A 15,154-nucleotide genomic window follows, 5' to 3' on the forward strand; every position below is an offset into this window, starting at 1 on the left:
TTCCATTTTTTTACATTACATTTGCGATTTATATACCGCCCTACGCATGAGGCTCAGAGCGGTCTACAGACACACATAATTTTTATCTAAGCTAGGAGTACAATGGTAAGGGGAGGGTATTTTTCCTTAGGCACCTAACAGCAGGATCTTTCTTGGATTCGACGGTGGATTTGATGGTAGTTCTTTTCCCTCAAGGGCGCAGATGTCCAGTGTTGAAGTACGGATTCTCTGCAGTAGTGGCTTTTTTCCAGCAGATGGCCCCCACAGAACACGAATGAGGCAGCTCGACTCTTTGTCCAATCGGCTCCAGTCTTCGTTGCACGTCATGCTTTCCAGGCACTGGTCTCCGTACTCGGGCTCGCCGCTCGCCGCCATCTTCGCCTTATTGTCATCTCAAATTTCCCTTTCTCACTCTTCCATGTACATAATACACAATACCACCCAAGATGTTTTGTCTTCATCCACCACATCCACAGTAAACTGTATAGGGATGCATTGTTCTGTGGCTAAACAAGTGGTTTCATGCATTAGTGACTTTTGGAGGGAAGGGCAGAGCTAATGTTTGCAGTGGCAGTGAAGGGATTATTTCTGCAGCCCATGCCCAGATATTGTATTGGTGATGGCAATGACACTTGGAGGGTCTTCTGGGCCCTCGATTTGGAAGCAGTGACTCTACGAAGGGAAGATGGGACTCTTGTGGTGGTGGTAACCTAAATAAAGATGGTTGGAATATGTCCATTTGGTGGATGAGCTCACTTTTGTTGTTCAGTCGCACAGTCGAGTCCGACTCTTCGCAACCCCATGGACCAGCTCCCGCCAGGCCCTCCTGTCTTCCGCCGTCCTCTGAAGTTGGCTCAATTTCATGTTCATTGCGTCGATGACACTGTCTAACCATCTCATCCTTTGCCATCCCCGTATTCTTTGACCTTCAGTCTTTCCCAGCATCAGGTTCTTCTCCAGTGAGTGCTCCCTTCTCATTTGGTGGCCAAAGTATTTGAGCTTCAGTTTCATTATCTGGCCTTCCAGGGAACAGTCAGGGTTGATTTCTTTTAGGATTGACTGATTTGAACTTCTTGCAGTCCAAGGGACTCTCAAGAGTCTTCTCCAGCACCATAGTTCAAAAGAATCTATTCTTCGGCACTCGGCCTTCCTTATAGTCCAACTCTCGCAGCCATACATGACTACTGGGAATACCATTGCTTTGACCATGCGGACTTTTGTTGGCAGGGTGATGTCTCTACTATTTATCATGCTGTTTAGGTGCGCCATCGCTTTCCTCCCAAGGAGCAGGCGTCTTTTAATTTCATGGCTGCTGTCACAGTCTGCGGTGATCTGGGATCCCAGGAACGTGAAGTCTGTCACTAGCCACCTGGAAATTCCTTTTCAGTTGGCAAGAGACAGCTGAGGAAGCTGAGGTAGCTTTGTACACTAGCTGTTGTGTCACCTTTGTGATGTCAGATGCCCCTGGCATCACAGGTGTAGTGATCGCAGCTGAAGAAATGGCAGTGGTAGGAGCTGTGGTTATGTGCTTGTCTTCATGCTGATGGGAAATCTGAATGCTACTTCCTGCTGTGTAACTGGGGATTATGCCAATTTATCATAGTTTGACAAGTCTTGGCTTCCACGCCAGAGATCTTCTTGTGCATGGCGATCTTCTTGAATCTTCTTATTAAGGATATTGATCCTTTCATGGCATTGTGGGGTGATGCTGGTCATAGCCTCTCTTCACCATTCCTTCAGAGAGCCAGTTGAATGCCTCTCCATTGTGATAATGGTTAGTGAGCCACTGTAAAACATCTTTGCAGAGTCACAGGTCTGTGAATGTCCCAGTCTTGATGCCAGTCCACGGTTTGGTCAACATTGTGTGGGAAATGAAGTCCTTACTGTTATCGGAGAAAAGTGAGTGGTTTGTGATACCACAGTGTGGCAAAGCTGGCCTTGGGCTGACAGAACAAATAAGTCTGCATTAGGGTTGCTAGGTCCCCTCGTCCTTCCAGTGGGGAGATGGGGGTGCATTCTGGGGGGTCCAATTTGCCCCCTGCCACCTGGCCAGTGGGGAAGCCCCACCCCCCAACACACAGCCACCCCTCTCCCTCCCCTCCTGTAGTGATTTAAAGGACTTCAGCTGATCAGTGGGGAGCACGTGTCCCACCAATCAGCTGGAGGGCCCTTTGAATCTTTAAGCAGAGAGGGAGAGGGGCTGATTGCAAGCCACAGCTCCGCTTGCAAAAAGACCCTTTGAAGGGTCTTTCTGCATGCAGGGTGGGGGCTGTGGTGTGCACAGGGCTGATTTCCCAGCAGCGATCAGCTGAAGCCCTTTAAATCTCTGCAGGAAGAGAGGGAGTGGGGTGACCATGGGTGGCCGCAACATGGGGGTGGGGCTTTCCCCCTGGCCAGTTGGGAGTGGGTGGATTGGACCCCCCAGAAGTGGAGCAACCCGGATTTGGGGGCTGGCAACCAATGCTCCTTCTAAGCTGTGGAGTCTTGTGAGCAAAAATTCTACTTTGTGAGCTGCTGGCATTAAAGTTGTGAGCAAGCGATGTGGCTCCTGCATAAATCAGTTTGCTCTGGAGCCGTCCCTTCCTGAGCTAAGATAAAAATGTGTGAGCCGGAAGCTAAAAAATTGTGAGCTGGCTCACACTAACTCAGCTTAGAGGGAACACTGCTGGCAACCCTAGGCTGCATGAAGTAAGCAAGGTGTCCCTGGAGTTTTAGTTAGTAACAAGTGAGGTGTTGGAATGGAATGTGTTTTGCTGGGGAAACCCTCAGCTTTCTAAGATGTGGCCCAGCAGGCAAGGCCTATGTTGTTGAGATCATTCTGGGAAAGATTGTTTTCAAAGGCAGTGTGGAGGTTCATATGTAAGCCAAAACCATGGTTAAAGACTAAGGTCACTTTTATATGGGTTTTTTAACCCGCTTCAGCTTCTGGAGGCAAATTGATTTTTAAAGGTTTCACACACCTTTAAGATAAAATCTGCCCTCTTGAAGTTAATGGAGCATTAGTCTGGGTTTTCCAAAACCTCTTTTGATAAAGGGATGGCCTGGGGAGTGACGTTGGTTGCGCTTTACCCTTTAGGTGTATGAAACCCTTAAAAACATCCACTTTTCTTCCGAAGCAAAAAAAAGTTTAAAGTGTCCGTATGAAAAGAACCTAACTATGGTTAAAGTAGCTTCATAGCCTGGCTTTAGTTAACAATAATTAGTATAGTGGCCTGCATTCACATAATCAGTTAATTGCAATTATTTTAATTCAAGCAGAGCTTTGTAAATACATCTGAACCAACCCATTGTTTGGAACCACCATGTTTCTGTTAAACATTGTATGTCTTATGAAGCAATAAATTCTCCATGTCCACTCTTGGCAGGAGATAAGAATGTAAGAGGTACAGTTCAGCTGTCTGTATTCTGGCAGCAAGAGATAATACTGTCCTGCAGTTCATCATAAAAATTGACTCATTCAGATTTATTATAGATGCCTCCAAGCAAAGGAAGCTCCCAAGTATTTTTTATTAGCCTGGATATTTTTTAAGCCTCCTGGACCTATGTGCGTATTTCTTCTATTGCAAAGAAGATATTGTGTGTTCCACACTGTGATGTTAAAACAAGGAGACATGAATTGGAAAGCACTTCCTTGTTTACAGTATTCTTTCCTGAAAATCATGAATCAGGCTTGTTTGTGCCACCTCCTCTCCTCATGTGGATTTGAAGCTTATTCTGTTTTTTTAAAATAAAATCTAAAGCGTTTGAGTGAGCCAGGAGCACAAATTTACAGTACATAATTGTATGAAATTTGCCAAAAGCTTCTAAAATGTTGAACTTCTCTTCTTTCCCCAAGTACTCAAAGGGAGACTCTTTTCCAGTGGCATGTAATTGCAACATGATAGGCTCTCCAGGGGCACAATTCCACATGGTGTTGAAGATCTGTGAGTAGATCTCTAGACACCTTTAATTTTCTTTAAAAGTAACCAGGAAGGGGCAACAACTTGGATATGGGCTGTGGTGCTAGGATGGGTGGGAGGCTTCACATGCAGCATTTCCCAATTGGCGCTCCTCCTTCTAGCTACTATTAGCTCCAGTTGTTGTTGTTCAGTCGCACAGTCAAGTCCGACTCTTTGCGACCCCATAGACCACATCATACCCGGCCCTCCTGTCCCCCGGAGTTTGCTTAATTGCATGTTTGTTGCATCAATAACACTGTCTAACCATCTCATCCTTTGCCATCCCCTTCTTCTTTTACCTTCAATCTTTCCCAGCATCTTCTCCAGTGAGTGCTCCCTTCTCATTCGGTGGCCAAAGTATTTGAGTTTCAGCTTCAGTATCTGGCCTTCCAGGGAACAGTCAGGATTGACTGATTTGATCTCCTTGTAGTCCAAGGGACTCTCAAGAGTCTTCTCCAGCACCATAATTCAAAAGCATCTATTCTTCGACACTCAGCCCTCCTTATAGTCCAACTCTCACAGCCATATATTACTACTGGGAATACCATTGCTTTGACCATACAGACTTTTGTTGGCAGGGTAATGTTTCTACTTTTTATTATGCTGTCTAGGTTTTCCACAGCTTTCCTCCCAAGGAGCAGGTGTCTTTTAATCTCATGACTGCAGTCACCATTTGCAGTGATCTTGGATCCCAGGAACATGAGTCCTGTCACTGCTTCCATGACTTCCCCTTCTATTTGCCAAGGAGCAATGGGACCAGATGTCATGATCTTAGTTTTTTTGATGCTGAGTTTCAAGCCAACTTTTGCACTCTCCTCTTTCACTCTGAGCAAGAGGCTCTTTAGGTCCTCTTCACTTTCTGCCATTAGAGTGGTATCGTCTGCATACCTGAGGTTGTTGATATTTTTCCCAGCAGTCTTAATTCAAGCTTGTGATTCATCCAGGCTGGCATTTCGCATGATGTACTCTGTATATAAATTAAATAAGCAGGGTGACAATATACATCCTTGTTGTGCTCCTTTTCCTATGCTAAACCAATCAGTTGTCCCATATCCGGTTCAAACTGTCGCTTCTTGACTCTTATACAGGTTTCTCAGGAAACATGTGAGGTGGTCTGGTACTCCCATCTCTTTAAGGACTTGCCATAATTTGTTGTGATCCACATCATCAAAGGCTTTAGCATAGTCAATGAAGCAGAAGTAGATGTTTTTCTGGTACTCTCTTGCTTTCTCCATAATCCAGCGAATGCTGGCCATTTGACCTCTAGTTCCTCTACCTCTTTGAAACCCAGCTTGTACTTCTGGCAGTTCTCTATCCACGTACTGCTGAAGCCTAGGTTGTAGGATCTTGAGCATGACCTTGCTAGCATGTGAAATGAGTGCAATTGTGCGATAGTTTGAACATTCCTTGGCATTGCCCTTCTTTGGGATTGGAATGTAAACTGACCTTTTCCAGTCCTGTGGCCACTGTTGCGTTTTCCAAATTTGCTGGCATATGGAGTACAGCACTTTAACCGCATCATCTTTTAAGACTTTGAATAGCTCAGCTGGGATACCATCACCTCCGCTAGCTTTGGTGTTAGTTATGCTTTTTAGGGCCCATTTGACTTCGCACTCCAGGATGTCTGGCTCAAGGTCAGTGATCACACCGTTGTGGTTGTCAAGGACATTGAGGTCCTTCTTGTATAGTTCTTCTGTGTATTCTTGCCATTTCTTCCTAATCTCTTCTGCTTCTGTTAGGTCCCTACTGTTTTTGTCCTTTATCATGGCCAGCTTTGCATGGGACGTTCCCTTGATTTCTCCAATTTTCTTGAAGAGAACTCTAATCCCTCCCATTCTATTGTTTTCCTCTATTACTTTACATTGTCCATTCAGGAAAGCTTCCTTATCTCTCCATCCTGTTCTCTGGAAATCTGCATTCAGTTGGGTAAATCTTTCCTTTTCACCTTTGCCTTTTGCTTTCCTTCTTTTCTCTGCTATTTGTAAAGCCTCATTAAACAGCCTCCTTGCTTTCTTGCATTTCTTTTTCTTTGGGATGGTGCTGATTGCTGCCTCCTGTACAATGTCACGAACCTCCGTCCATAGTTCTTCAGGCACTCTGTCTATCAAATCTAGTCCTTTAAACCTATTATCCACCTCCACTGTATATTCATAAGGGATGTGATCTAGGTCACACCTGAATGGCCTAGTGGTTTTCCCAACTTTCTTCAGTTTAAGCCTGAATTTTGCAATGAGTAGCTCATGATCTTAGACCCAGTATGGAGAAATAAAGACATTTCTCCCACTAGACTAGCAGCAGTTCAGTAAGGTGAATTGTCTTTCAGAAAATAGAGGGTGGGTGAGTGGCCCCAATCCATATAGCTGCTCTTCCCTCACAATTGCCGGTTTGGTGTAGTGGTTAAGAGTGCAGACTCTAATCTGGGAGAACTGGGTTTGATTCCCCCTCCACCACATGCATCTGCTGGTGTGGCCTTGGATTAGTCACAAATTCTTTCAGAGCTGTTCTCTCAAGGGCAGTTCTCAAGAGAGCTCTATTAGGCCCACATACCTCACAGGGTGTCTGTTGTGGGGAGGGGAATGGAAAGGGATTGTAAGGCTCTCTGAGACTCCTTCAGGTAGTGAGGGGTGGGGTATAAATCCAATCTCCTCCTCCTCTTCTTCTTCTTGCTTTTCAAGAAAATTAAAGCCATCTTGTGATTGACCATGGGTTTTCAGTATCTCTTCTAGTTGGGCCTTTGGTTACATGAGTGCTACTTTTTCTTGTTAATCAGTACTGTCAACAGACAAGACATTTTACAGGGTAACTGTCAGGAAACCAAACCCTGAGTCTCTCTGAACCACTGTCTTCCAGACTAGTAAGCAGTGCTCAAACGAACTCAAGAAGAACCAAACCTTTAGAAAAAATACACAGTTTTATTGAGCAAATAAAATTAAAAATACTACCAGTTAATTAGCAAAGAACACAACAAAAGCCAACTTTTCCTTTCTGACATTTTAGTACCTTTAACTGGTGCATCATTCAAAATTGCAGAGTCCATCCATAGTTCTTCAGGCACTCTGAAACTTATGCATCTTTCCCATGGGATCAAAAGTTAGTGTAGTGTCACCCTTATCTAAGTCCCAATAATAGCTCCTTGCTTTCCGGCATCAGGTGGTCTTTGGAATCCAGTCAGAGCGCTCATTCACTGGAGCCCTCCAAGAGATGATGCAGCTTGCTCCTGGCTCCCCCCCCTCCATCTAGTTACTGAACTGAATGCAGGTTTTTCACTTAGACAATTGCCACATTCTGATATCAGACCTTGAAAGAAATACAGATAGTATCTATGATAAAGGCTAATTAGAAACACCTGCAAGCTGAAGCAGACCCACTATTATTCATGTTAACCCTTGGTAAAACTAGGGTGCTTTGCCTCATGGTAGCTAAGCAAAAGGAACAGGAATTCAGTTCACATGTAACTTAAAGTTACAACCCTGAGCTGGTTTTCACAATGGCCAGTGTAAATAGAAATAGTAGTACAAGTACATTAACATCTCCCCTGTCCTGGGAGTATATGAGTGGGTGTACACAGCAGCTAGCTCTTTGTCAGGGTTTTATATAAGGAGTAAATGGGGCAGGAATGGGATACATCCAAACCGGAACATCAAAATCCATTCAAATGCAATTTGCAACATAAAGTATTTACATTTAGTGCTGTAGAAAATTGTAGTAACGAAATAGAAATAAAGCATGATCAAACCAACAGCAAAGCGCAAAACCATATGCAGAGGAAGTATCATCTGATGGATAACAGTGAAACAACAAAAGCTGTGTTGATGTTTGCACAATATCTTCTCACACCAATTGTATTATAACTTTTTAGGGGAGTGGGTTGCCAGATGGCCAGAGAAAAACCTGGCCTGGCTTAGCCAGTGATTGTACCTTTAACAGATATATGAGGTGCACAAATTAGCTTTTCATGCCATTAAGTTAACATTATCACCTGCTGATTGCAAGTAAATCAGATAACTGCTCAAATACCAACATCCAGATTTCATGCTGACATTAGGAATATACAAGAAGTGCACAAGCAAGCACTTTAAAGAGGATGGAGTCTTTGGCACTGATTTGGTACACCCAATATACACAATATTCTCAGTCTAGAGCAGGGGTGGCCAAACTTGCTTAACATAAGAGCCACATAGAATAAATGTCAGATGTTTGAGAGCTGCAAGACATGAACAAATATTACACACGTTTTAATTGAAAATATGCAAATTTGCTTTAATTAATATTAAATTGATAACTTTAGATGGGGAAGGAAGAAAAAGAGAGAGAGACAGAAAGGTGGGGAAAAAGTTGAAATAAAGCAATTTTAACAAAGCCCCCCTGCCCCCACGCCAGCTAGCTTGGCTTGGATAGGGGATTTTAAAAGACAAATGCCTTCTCCAAGCCAGCTGGTGGGGGGGGGAGTTGAAAATGCATTTAAAGTTCAAGTCTCTTTCTGTCTCTGCACTGGCTGGGGAATGGAAGACCAACTGGAGAGGCATGTGTCATGGCTCAGGTGGGGTGTCACCTGACGCTGCCACCACTCTAGATTTAGGTTCCCTTGAGAAGGCCCAGAGCCCCTCCCAAGACCTTCTGACCTCCCTTTTGGCCAAATAACAGGCGTGAGGACCAGGCAGAGTGAAACAAGGAAAAGTTTTATTTTATAGGAGGTCAAACAACAAGGTGCAGAATAATAACAGTAAGTGGGTGAAAGGAAAAGAAATCAAATGCCCTAACATGTCTAAATATATACTGTCCCTAGCTCACTATTCCAAGTGACACTAAACTACTCACCCTTCCTTCAGGATGAGGATCTCTTCCTGCAGCAGCCCTCCTTCTGGCTCTGCCCTCTGGAAGAAAGAACAGTTTCTGCTCTGGCACCAGCCCTTTTGTTCCCCAGCCCTCTTCTTCCCTATTGGTCAAAATTGGCCTCAAAACCTCTCAGAGGCTTCTAGGAGTTGTAGGCCCAGCCTCACCTACTGCTAGCCAGGCTCCCTGGGCCTAGTAGGACTCTGGTGGCACAGCCCCGTTCATGACAGCATGCCTCCCCTTTGCTTCCCCAGCCACTGTAGTGGGAGCTGCACAATACGTGTGAAAGAGCCACATGTGGCTCCCAAGCCACAGTTTGGCCACCCCTGGTCTAGAGGCACCTTTAGCAATTTAGTAGTATCACAAGGACTTGGTATTTGCATCTGAAAGCAACAGAAAAAGGAGTTACAGAGCAAAACCGTTGGCAGAGTTTAAACATGCAGAGGATCGGAGCACCAACTCAGTTTATTAAAGAAGAAAAACTCTGATAGAACAGAGGAGAGGGAGAGAGGCTTAACTAATTTACTAACTGCTGTGAGAGACAGGAATGAAGGGGGAGGGTTCAGTTGGAGCAGGAAGTCTCCAAAGAGCCAATCAGGCGACAGGAAGGACATTATTTGAAATTGTGGAAAGTCCCTAATCTGGCTATGCTAACTAGCAGTCCTTCAGCTTTCCCCTATAGGCTGTTCTTCTGATCTTCTTCTAGTAGGTGCACTATAGACCTTGTATATTCCAACGCCCCTTCTCAAGGTCTATTGTGCAAGTTCACAAGATTAATTTTTCTTTGTAGAATCTCAGTTTTGCAAAACAATGTTCAAGTTTAACAACTGTATCCTTAGAAAATCCATTTGTGTTCTATCCTACTTTCTGGAGGTGCTTCAGTGAATGTCTATTTCAGATTCTTGATTGGAGATTTAATTCTTTCCTCTGTGGCATTTCTCTATCTTTCTGCCTGCTCAGCAGGCATTTTCTTTATGTCTTCCTATGTGGAAGGTTCTGTTGCAGTCTCTATTTTGGTCAGGTAGGAGAATTTTCTTGGTGGTACTCCCTTGTTGGATCTAGCCGATCATCTGACCTCTGGTTCCTCATCCCCTTCTGGTTCCTGGGGCTCTTCCAGTGTGTCATCTGTAGTTTCCAAGTTGGTTGATTGTATTGCTTCTGGCTGATGCACTTTATTTTCTTCCGTTGGTTTAGATTCTATTGTGTCCGTTTTTCTGTAGTTTTAGTTTTTCCTTTTTGTCTATGTAGACTACGTTGTAAATTCGTATAGTTTGTGTTTTTGGATCAAGGATTCTATATCCCTTTCATCCCAAAGTATATCCAACAAAATTACCTTTTTTAGTCCTTAAATCCCACTTGGACCACTTTTCTTTGGGGATGTAGGCAAAGACTTTTGATTCTGATACCCTTAGATGTTTAGTGTTGGGTTTCTGCCCATACCACAGTTTATATGGCATGCTCTTGGCACCTTTTGTGGGCAGTAGATAAGTGGCTCTGTTGATGGCTTCTCCCCAGTATTTCTGTGGTAGATCCACTTCTAACACATTTCTGTCAAGGAGCAGTTTTTCTTCTCAGCTATGCCATTTTGTTCTGGTTTGACAGTAAGTTGATGTTTAATACTTTTTTCTGTTAAATACATTTTTATATCATGTCCCATGTATTCTTTTCTGTTGTCAGTGTGGATTGCCAGCAGTTTCCTCTGGAACCTGTTGCTAACCATTACAACATATACCTTACGTTTTTTCAAATACTTCTTTCTTCCCTGATCACATAGTTAACTGTATATTTAGAGAAATCGTCAATGAAAGTCAAAATATAACTGTTCCTGCTAGGGAGGTCTCTGTTTTCATTGGACCACAAACATCTCTATGAATGAGCTCTAGGGGGCTCCTTGTTTGGTTTGGTACATGATTGTTGCTGAAACTTGGTCTTGTCCCCTTTGCTTGGATGCAGTGCATGCAATTCCTTTCAATTGTACATGTATTTATTTGTATGCCTTTAGTTAAATTCTGGTTCTCAAGTTGGGCAATTGCATAATTATCTGAATGCCCAAATCTTCGGTGCCATAACATGGAACATCTCTTAAGATTGCAACTTCTGGTCAAATTTGCACTTTGTGTGCATGTGTCCGGAGCATATAAATCTTCATGCACTCTCCCTGTTGCAATCAGTTCACCATCGTATTTGATAAGACATCTTTCCCCAAATGAGGTCACCATTCCTCTTTTTGCAAGAATTCTTACTGAAAGCAAATTATTTGATAGTTGTGGCACATACAAATAGTTCTCAATAAGGATTTCTCTGACCTGTCCATCTGGGAGTCTGCATTTTATAGTTCCTGATCCTACCCCTTCTGCCACAACAGATCTCCCATCAGCTATACTTAGTGTCTTTTTTTTCCCTTCATTTAGAGTTTTAAAAAAGTCTCTGCGTGCACTGATGTGCATTGAGCATGCTCTATCTAAGAACTATATATGACCTTTGGTTGCATCTTTAGCTAATATGAAACACTTCTTCAGGGGTGGTTGTTTCAAATTCTCCCCTTTATTTGACTTGGAGGGGCACCCTTCTTTTTAAAAGTATTGCAGTCCCTTTTTAACATGCCCCTGTTTTCCATATGAATAACAAGTTACTTTGCTTTCATTATTTACATATAGAGCTACTTGGTCAGCATTGTGCTCAGTCTTTCTGTTGGGCTCCTCAAACTGCTTGTGTTTGAGTGATTGCTCCAGTCCATTCATCACATTTGAAAGAGAAAGATTTACTTTTGACTCTGTTTGGCATACAACATTTTCATAAGTCTTGGGTAGACTAACTAAAATCAAAACAACCAAATCCTGTTCTGTAGTATATTTGCTAGCCCTTCTTAGCCCTTGACTCAGAGCAAGCATTTGATCTAAGTACTCTCACACCCCCTTCAGGCATCCTTATGCTAAATAGTTTCTTTTGGGTATAGAGGTGGCTCTTTAGAGAAGGGTTAACATAAAGTATCTCCAATTCATTCCAGACTGCCTTTGCAGTTTGCATTTGAATGACCTGCAACATCTCTATTGGACAAACCTTTTATCAATGCACCTCTTGCCTTCTTATTGTGCGTGTCCCAAGACTTCTGCTTTGCTAAGGTGTCATCTCCTGGCCAGGATTCATTGATGAAGTACCAAAGTTCTATTTCAAGCAAGTGGCTTTTCATTCTCTCCATCCAGATAAGAAAATTGTTGTCAGTCAACCTATCTAGTAGGTAGTTGTGCTGAACTATGCAGGAAGCAGCCATTTTGCAGTTTCTTCTTTTTGCCTACCAATCTATATAAACTTTTCCCTTTTTCACAGCGGTGCTCACACTGGGCCCAGAACCCTGTAGGCAGAGTTTAATGGAGCACCAACTGTTTAAAGAAAATAACTTGGTTTATTAAAGAAGAAATAAACTCTGATAGAACAGAGGAGAGGGAGAGAGGCTTGACTAACTGCTGTGAGAGACAGGAACAAAGGGAGAGGGTGCAGTTGGAGCAGGAAGTCTCCAAAGAGTCAATCAGGAGACAGGAAGGATATAATTTGAGATTGTGGGAAATCCCTAATCTAACTATGCTAACTAGCAGTCCTTCAGTTGTCCCCTATAGGCTGTTCTTCTGATCCTCTTCAAGTACATGCACTGTAGACCTTGCATATTCCAACAAGCTCCCTAAGCTCCTGTTGCCTTCTGCTGCTTAGAGCGGGGGGGGGGGATTTGAAAATTTACAAACATGACACATCCAAAAAAAGCAATTTTAGTTGCTCCAGGAATCACTGGAAACTCTGTGGCTTTACCATAGAATTTACTTCAGTTCCTAGAGCTACTGCTTTCGATTCTGGCTTTTGATACTTGTGCCAAAGCCTCCCATCATGCCCCCACCCTCCCTAGTAACAGTGAGAGAATACAGAGCAGAATAGCATCCAATATCTAAAGACTGGAGACACCACTGTTAAGGAAGAAGTTCAAATTTATTTTCATTTAGATAGGCTTAATTATCTTGCAAAATAATTACTTTACACAGAAAATTCAGGGTAGATGGTTCTGTATCCAGTTTTTGGCAAGTGATATGGCCAATGTAAAGCCCTAGGTATGACTTCAATGTTTGCTTCAACCATTTTAGCACTAAAATTAGAAACTTTACCAACTCCCCCCATTTTCTCTGCCCACAGTAGCAAAAGTGGCAAATCAATGCCTATTCAATATGATGCCTTAGAAAACATTATTGGTATGCAATCATAGTATATATAGGCAGCTTTCACCAGGAGCCTTTGTCTGTTATGTCAATAAGTCATGTGTTTAAGTGGTCCCAAAGGATTCATTGACACGATTGATTTCAGGGTCAGCTGTGCCCGCTTCTAAGAAGTCCCTTGGTACAAATTTACATGATAGCTCATCATGAATACTGAAAAGCCATTAGATGGCTGGCTCTAATGAATGTGACCTGCAAGCATTTAGGAGGGAAAATGTATCTAATACTAACATGCTGAGGTGTGTGGATGCTGAAAATATTTCATGAGCTTTGGGCAAAAAATCTTTCCCAGATGTCTAGGGCCAGTTCACATTTCATACATTATTGTATCACCTACCATGCAATATGTGTGTTTGTGTGAAACTTCTGAAATATATAACAAGTTTGGATTAGTACATCTCTTTCACATGAATTTGAAATGATGTATTGATCTTTTGACAGGAAAGGATAGCTGGGTTTGATTCCCCACTCCTCCACTTGCACCTGGCTGGATGGCCTTGGGCAAGCCGTAGCTCTGGTAAGGAGCTGTTCTTGAAAAAGAGCAGTTTCTGTCATGAGCTCTCTCAGCCCCACCCACCTCACGGGGTGTCTGTTGTGGGGAGGGGAAGGGGAAGGAGTTTGTAAGCCGCTCTGAGACACCTTTCAGTAGTGAAGGGCGGGGTATAAATCCAATCTCTCTCTTCTCTTCTTCTTCTTCCTGTTTACATTGTTTGGTGACAGAATAAGCCAAATATTTTTTAGGCTAGAGCTTCTGGAGCTAGAAACTAGTGCCTTCACAGACATAGGCAGGGGTGCAGCTTCCTTCATAGCTGCTACATTAAAGAAAAGATCTGACCATATATGGTTATGGAAGCATGACAGGGAAATGGATCAGAGTTGAAGTATATGTTAGGAGCTGCAAAAAGATGTATGCCACATAACACAAAGCAACTTCTGTGTGTCTAGTGAAATATTTACTTTTTTGTTATGTATTGGGACTGGAACATTCCAGGACTGTTTCTACCAGAGACTGGCTGAGCTTGAAGCTCTAGAACAATAGCCCACCAGGACTCTGGAGGTGGCCAATGAGGAATTAATGGTTCTGACAGTTGCCTATTGTTGGTAGTTATTTGGGGAAGTGGGTGGAATTGCATGCTATTTTAAACATGGCAGTTGCCCTGGCTTTTCGCTTTTCGTTCTTGCTGAATCTCTAATAAAGGAGAGCTGATCACTATGCTTGGGCTCGGACCATTCATGGAACCCAGTATCTAACATTTTTTATGAAGAAGTATACCACATACTGTTTTGGGTCGCGATCACACACAGAATTAGCCACAACATAGGCACGAATGCCGGGTGGATTTTAAGGGTGCAATCAGACGCCAACACCTATCAAGAGTCCCGCTCCCATTAGCAGATCGTTTTGCTCCGCTGCAGAAGCAGAGTAAAAAGGCACCGGGGAAAGTCCAGTAGCAAACGTGTTTGCTATGGCCCAGGAATGGACTTTCCCTTGTGTGATTGCGCCAGCGCTCTCTCGTGGCGTCGGGATGATCTGATCAGGCCATCCTGACTCCATGCCGTTGTTTTTTTCCCCGTTTCAGTATGCGCATCATTGCACACTGCATAGGGAGCACTTGGTGCGGAAATGCGAAGCATTGATCCCTTGTTGAAGCGCACCGGAATTTCACGGCCAAAAAACCCACCCCCAACTCACCCGCGGTTGCGTCTGATCACACAGTGGCAGCCGTCCCTGCAGCTCCCAGGGACTGTGTGATCGCACAAATACGGGTCATATTCCCCTCTCCTCCCACATTATCTCTCACGTGTGAACGCTGCCTTGGTACTCTTTTGGATTTTAAATTATGTTTGCCATGGACTATGCCAGAGCAGATTACTCATTCAAAAGTGCATTTAAGACTCCCTTGGGTACAGAAGAATAATCATGAAACTTTCATGTTCTTGCTAAAAGATTCATGAAACTGTGGTTAGTTGGGGAACCAAAATTCCCAAGAACGCTGGGGGCCAGTTCAGCTCGGTACCATTTTCCTAAGCCAAAAAAGCCTGGGGAAGGGCTGTTTGCGCCACCTTGGACCTCCATGTGCACTGCACTGGAGCAGCAACACTGAGTGGGCAGCAACATGTGACTGC

The 15,154-nt window shown here is 43.5% G+C and overlaps 1 protein-coding gene across 1 annotated transcript in view; it reads left to right on the plus strand.

The window, feature by feature from the left end:
- The window catches only part of LOC107114785 (slit homolog 3 protein-like), a 291,107-nt gene that overhangs the window by 80,868 nt on the left and 195,085 nt on the right, over nt 1-15,154 (plus strand). The window lies entirely within an intron of this gene.

This window comes from Gekko japonicus, unplaced genomic scaffold, assembly GCF_001447785.1.
Source record: "Gekko japonicus isolate JY-2015 unplaced genomic scaffold, Gekko_japonicus_V1.1 scaffold1301, whole genome shotgun sequence".
NCBI lineage: Eukaryota > Metazoa > Chordata > Lepidosauria > Squamata > Gekkonidae > Gekko > Gekko japonicus.